This window comes from Punica granatum, chromosome 2 (assembly GCF_007655135.1).
Source record: "Punica granatum isolate Tunisia-2019 chromosome 2, ASM765513v2, whole genome shotgun sequence".
Classification (NCBI taxonomy): Eukaryota; Viridiplantae; Streptophyta; class Magnoliopsida; order Myrtales; family Lythraceae; genus Punica; species Punica granatum.
In genome coordinates, this window is record NC_045128.1 from 8,633,350 (window position 1) to 8,639,349 (window position 6,000).

The 6,000-nt window shown below is 43.2% G+C and overlaps 1 long non-coding RNA gene across 1 annotated transcript; it reads right to left on the bottom strand.

The window, feature by feature from the left end:
- Positions 1-4,248: 4,248 nt before the first annotated feature.
- LOC116194747 lies at positions 4,249-5,559 on the bottom strand. The gene is made up of 2 exons (XR_004154517.1): positions 5,160-5,559; positions 4,249-5,014 (listed from the first exon to the last, which is right to left on the bottom strand). It is a non-coding gene; the product is annotated as an uncharacterized LOC116194747 (long non-coding RNA).
- Between the last annotated feature and the right edge of the window lie 441 nt (positions 5,560-6,000).

Sequence of the window (6,000 nt, forward strand, 5' to 3'; positions counted from 1 at the left end):
TTGTGCAAAAGGGAGATCTGGGTCTTATATGTAAGGCCCAATGACCTCATAGGAAACTAACAATTTTGAGTAACAGGTCTATGGTTGTTACATTGAAACAAAATGAAACTTCAATCAAAGTATTTCGAAAGAAAGAACGAGTGAACATCGATCTTATGGGTTTGGAAGATGAACCTGGAAGGCTGCTGACAGTATAATCCATTCACTTTTGAGTAACGAGCTGAGCCCATGGTTGTTACATTGAAACAAAAAGGAAACTTCAATGAAAGCATTTCGAAAGAAAGAGCTAGTGAATATCGATGTTACGGGTTCGGAAGACAAACCTGGAAAGCTTTTCAGATTGCTTCACAATGCTGACAGCATAATCCACGGACGTGCTTCTCCTTCGCTTCCTGCATCTCCATCTCTATATCTCTCTCTCAATGGAAGAAGCCGCTCGTTATTTGCAGGAGGTTTCAGGGCTTTCTTCCTTGGAGGGAAAATCTTTATGCTGATGGGAAGTTTTAAATTTGGCCCCTGAAGTTACCTTTTGTCTTTATTTAGCCATAAAAGTTTCCAACCGTTTCATTGGTCTCCGATGAGATTTATTGGGAAGAAGAGATTTATGTGTACTGCACTTTAGTCCTAATCAAGAGTTTCTGAGCGCCCCGTAGTGCTCTCCTGATATCAGTCACTGTTTGATTACTTCTTGTTGGCAGATGGCATACCGAGTCAGCTTAAGTCGAATATGCATGAAGCGAATATGTTATGAATCAGGAAAGGTAGTTTTTTTCTCGGAGGCCCTGTAGGTTCTTAACTACTACAAGGAGAGGGATGTTGCATCTCCTGGAACACCGATATGTGTGACAGCTGTTGTGTATACTTATTCAGAAGTTTTGTCCCCTTATGCTAACAAAAAACGTGATCTAAATTCAAGCGTAAGTGCATTATATGGACTAGTCCATCCAAGATGATTAACTAATCGTCAATATGATTAGTCACTAAGAACCTCACATGATGGAAGTAGAGGCGAGGGACAAGAATTGTCCCACACGAGCCCCAAGATAAAAATAGGAGGGGCTTATACGTGGAAAGGCCCAATAACCGATTGACTTAAACTTTTGGGTTGCGGATGAGCCCGAACCCATATGAGTCTGTTCCAACATTTGGTATCAGAGCCAGTCAGAGTTATTTGCAGCTGCTATCGAGGGTTGGTCTTGGAATATCAAAGGCTTCGAGATGAATGGCAGATCGAGTAGAAGGTGATCGCGGAGACTTTGACCGGTGTGGAAGAGGAGATCATGGTGCCGAGTGTCGCATGTTAGCAGTGTGCCTTGGAGGGTTGCCAGAGTGTTGACCCAAGAGGTTCGACTATGGCAATAAGCTCGTAGTCAAGAAGGGGTGCCGGTAGTCCTATACAGAGCCTCGAACGGGCCCGTTACCTGAGTGTGGCAATTAGCACGTAGTCTAGTTGGACTATTGTAGCCCAGTGAAGGACTTAGACTCCAGTAGCCCAGTGAGGAAACTCATGATATGGGCAGGCATCAGTAACCCAGGGTGGCCCAAAAAGTTAGGCCACCGTGGTAGCAGGGGTCGCTGCCGCCACACCCAATGCTAGAAGAAGGGAGAAGCAGCTTCCAATGACCAAGCTCACCCACCTCATGAGGGAGCAACAGATCGTGGACATCTATGAAGATCATGCTTGTGCAGAAGCGAAACCAGGAGGAGCAGATGACATGACTCAGGGCTTTTGTCGCACGCAAGGGCCATAGAGAAAGGTTCCTGTATGACTAACAGATAAGAATGAGTTCATAATCGTAGCTGAATGCGTAGAAACCAGATTAGGAGTAACAGACATGGATGACTTCATGGTCGTGGCTAGAGGTATGCATCGATTCGAGCGTGGTTGTGGTTATGTTTGTATCTGGTTGTTGTTGTGCTAAGTGTTGGATGATGCTTAGTGTACTACGACTTCAAGAGATGAGGCCGGAGGTAGAAAGAGGATTGATACTTCAGGAGAAGGTGAGGGGGTGGGAAAGAGAAGGGTCATCTTGCTAAGAGGAGAGTTAATCAATATTGATGTTCGAACAGTGCTAACTGGAATGTCAGAGTGTCCTTTTGCTGGTTCTAGTGTTCGAACAATCTAAATTGGGACATTGTGTTATGTTGCACATGAGGGTGGATGTTGAGGAGTAAATGAAAATTTACTATGGTATTAGAGCGGGTTACGTTGTTACGTGCCCTTAAACACCCGCCCTCAACAAATGACCTCGAGCCAGGCTCATTTTCCGTGCTGGGGCGAGGCAGGACACTAACACGCGGCACACTCTTGGCTGCACTTGGACATATTAGGCATGGTGTGATAGGTTGTTGGACCCAAACCTCATATAAGTTTATGGTTTCTTTATCAATTTTTCAATGTGACATAACGTATCTCAACACACGCCCTCATGCGGCAACATGTGGTTCAACACGTGCCACGTGCCTTTAAACACCTGTCCTTAACAACTGACCACGAGTCGGGCATCCTCTTCCGTACTCGTGCAAGGGAGGACAGATATCAAACTAGCCTTGAGCTCTACACTCGGGCCTAACTAGAAGTGCACCTTTAGCTATCTTGAAACTGGACCAGGCCATTTTTGGTCCCGATTAACATGAGACACATTCTTGGCTGTCTCGAAATTGAATATGGCTTGGTGTGAGCCCACATGAGCACGCGGAAGCATAACTCGCTCTGACATTGGAATGACCTCTTGCTGCTTTTGGTGTTCAGTTCGAACAAGTAACAACATTTGTACAAACAAATCCAACTGTGGAGACAGCAACAACATTGGTTGAAGGTTGACAGTTCCCTTGAGTTCAAGAAATTGAACGGGGATGGTCAAAATGAGCTCGGTTTAAGGGAGGCTGTTGGAAGATGTGAAGTCTTATCGGTAAACCAAGCTCATTAAGAGTCTTGGTGTCTAGATAATATCTTAGAATAATCTAGATAGAGTAGATTTAATGTATTGCAATAACTTCGGGTTATTATGGTAGTCTAAGTTTATAAATACCCATGTGTTCTTAGTTTGAGAGTGTGCGCGGGCATGGCCTTCCACCACCAAATTAAAGATCGATTCAAGAATTCTCTCTCTTGGATGTATAAATATAAATAGTTGTCCCGACAATTCCTATTGCGCTTCCATCATTTGGTTTCAGACCAGCTGCGCGTCTAACATTATATTGGAAGACGTAAAGTCCCAATCGATAAACCAATTGTCTAGTTAATATCTTGGAATAATCTTGATAGAGTAGATTTAACGCATTGGAATAACTTGGGTTATTATGGTAGTCTAAGAGTTGTTTCGTAACTGTTGTCTTAGATCTATAAATACCCATGTGTTCTTAGTTTGAGAATGTGTGTGGGCGTGGCCCTCCACCACCAAATTGTGGGTGGGAATATCACTCCACCACCATTTTAAAGTTCGATTCAAGAATTCTCTCTCTTAGTCGTACAAATATGAGTAGTTGTCATGACCATTCCTATTGTGCTTCCATCATTTGGTTTCAGATCAACGGCACATCTAACATGTGGTATCAAAGCTAAAAAGGTAACGATCTTGGGGTGACAAGCACCTTGCACGGGCCCACATCACGCCCGACAGTAGGCTCAGGCTCAAGTGTTGCAGGTTGTACACCTCAAGTGGGCACCTGCGACTAGGATGGGACCTCAAGGTAAGTCGACGGTAGCCCAGGTCTGGACCTCAGTGTGAGGGCAGGTGTCCACAACCTAGAAGGGGTGGCTGTAGTTTAGTGAGAACTACAGTATGGGACCCCAATGATTAGGTTGGGCAGTTAAAGGCACGTGACATTTGTAAGATTACATGTTGCCACATGAGGGCAAATTATGGAAGTAAAGGAGCGGGCCAAGAGTTGCCCCACACTGGCCCCAAGATAAAAATAGGAGGGGTTTATATGTGGCAAAGTCCAGTAACCCATTAGTTTAAGTTTTTGGGTTACAGATGAGTTCAAACCCACATAAGTCCGTCCCAAAATCACATCATGAACACGATATAATCGTCGGAAAAAAGAAAATACAATTATAATGAAAGAAAGGCCAATCAAAATAGAGGTAACAAAAATTGTTATCATAATCGGATTGGATCGGTCGGTTTGACTGATTCGATCGAGAATCGAAATCTTGACCGGTCCAGTTTTATAATCGAACCCTATATGCATAGTTGAACCCATGGACCCATAGAACTGGCCGATTTTTAGACAAATTTACAGTGAACCAACAATGAACTCACAGGATCCTTCTATTTTTTTTTAATAAAATAAGTGAAACTGAGCTTGACGTAGGGGAGAATTGAATTGCCGTCTAGTGACGCCCCAACAATAGAAATGCTTGACTTGCTAACCACACCACTACTACTTCCTTCGTGCCATAATTGTAGATTTGCATTTATTTCTATGTATACTCAATTTATTTTACATTAACCATCGCTTAACATATTATTTTGCTATCATAAACGCTAATTAAATTAATTTAGCACATTTATTTATAATTTAATTAAATATGCAGTTCGACACATCGAGCCCGGGTTCGACCCAAAAAATCATGAACCCAAGCCTCAACCGGTCAACGTCCGGTCCGTCTCTAATAACACTGGTAAAAACCCAATTGCAATAATAGTTAGTCATGGTTATTTATTTTAGAGTACGCTATCACTATTACTCTCAACTTTTCAAAATGCCATCACTTTTGCCCAACATATATTTTTGCCACTAATCTACCATCGTTTTCACTCTGTTTAACAATCATGCCCTTCCGTCAACGCCCTAAATTGAAATGTAACATGGCTACTTATGTGAAACTAACGGTGTTGAAAATATTATGTTTTAATAGACATGAGCCGAAACGACATCGTTTCGGCCTTTTCATCTGCCTGAGCTCCTTGCAGAACAGCCTGTTCTCCGTTCTCAACATCTCGTTCTCCGGGAGCAATCGTTGGGGAATTCCCACCGACTAATCAGGCCCCACGTTCGTAGATCCCTGCACGATCATGACCATCCGATCTCCAAGTCAACATCTCATGATCGACACAATCCCCAGCTACAATGACTAATCAATCACAGATAGGGAAGACAGATGCTGAAGACGATGATTACACACGTAGGTGTTCAATTGCCGGACGAACCTGGAGAGGTTATTGTGTTTGAAATACTCGGGGAGCAAATCTCGGGTGAACACGGTAGGATTCCACACCACAAAGCTGGATCCGTCCTCGTTACAGGAGATGACGTCGTCTATTTTGGCGTCCTCGACGAGCTGATTGGTTTACGTCAGGAACGGCGTTAGAGTAGACCTCTGCGAATCGCCGGCGGCCGCTGCGTCGCCGTTTTGCTCCACCAGGGGCGGAGCCATGATAGGATAGGATGTGCTTAATAATCAGAGCTTCAGAAGAGAGGGACTCAGACTGGAGCGGCAAGTTCAGAGGCCGAGATCAACGGTGATGTGATTCTAGAAGCTTCGTGGTTTCCCTTGACGTGAAGAAATATACGATAGAATTGAGGAGGAGGAGGAGGAGGAGGAGGAAGAAGAAGAAGAAGAGAGAAGGTATTAAAAAATAAAAATCAATAAAAAAAACAAAAACACCAAAACGACGACGATTCGGCTCAAATCTGTTAAAAAATAATATTGTCAATGCCATTAGCTCCAGTCAGCAGCCATGTCACATTTGTGTTAAGGATGTTGACGGCGGGGCGTGATTATTAGACGGAGTGGAAATGTTTAGGGTAGATCGGTGACAAAAATGTCTGAGGTGCAAGAGTGGCGGCATTTTGAAAAGTTGAGGGCGACAGTAGTACCGCCCTCTTTATTTAACTATGACAAGCATCCTAATTATATTATATGTCACAATTGGCATGAAAAATAAAATAAAATAATGATGACAAAATTGGACTTAATTCATGGGAATTGGCATATGTATACTCACTTTATAAGCAGAATATGTTTCATGTTTGAATTCAAAGAAAAGA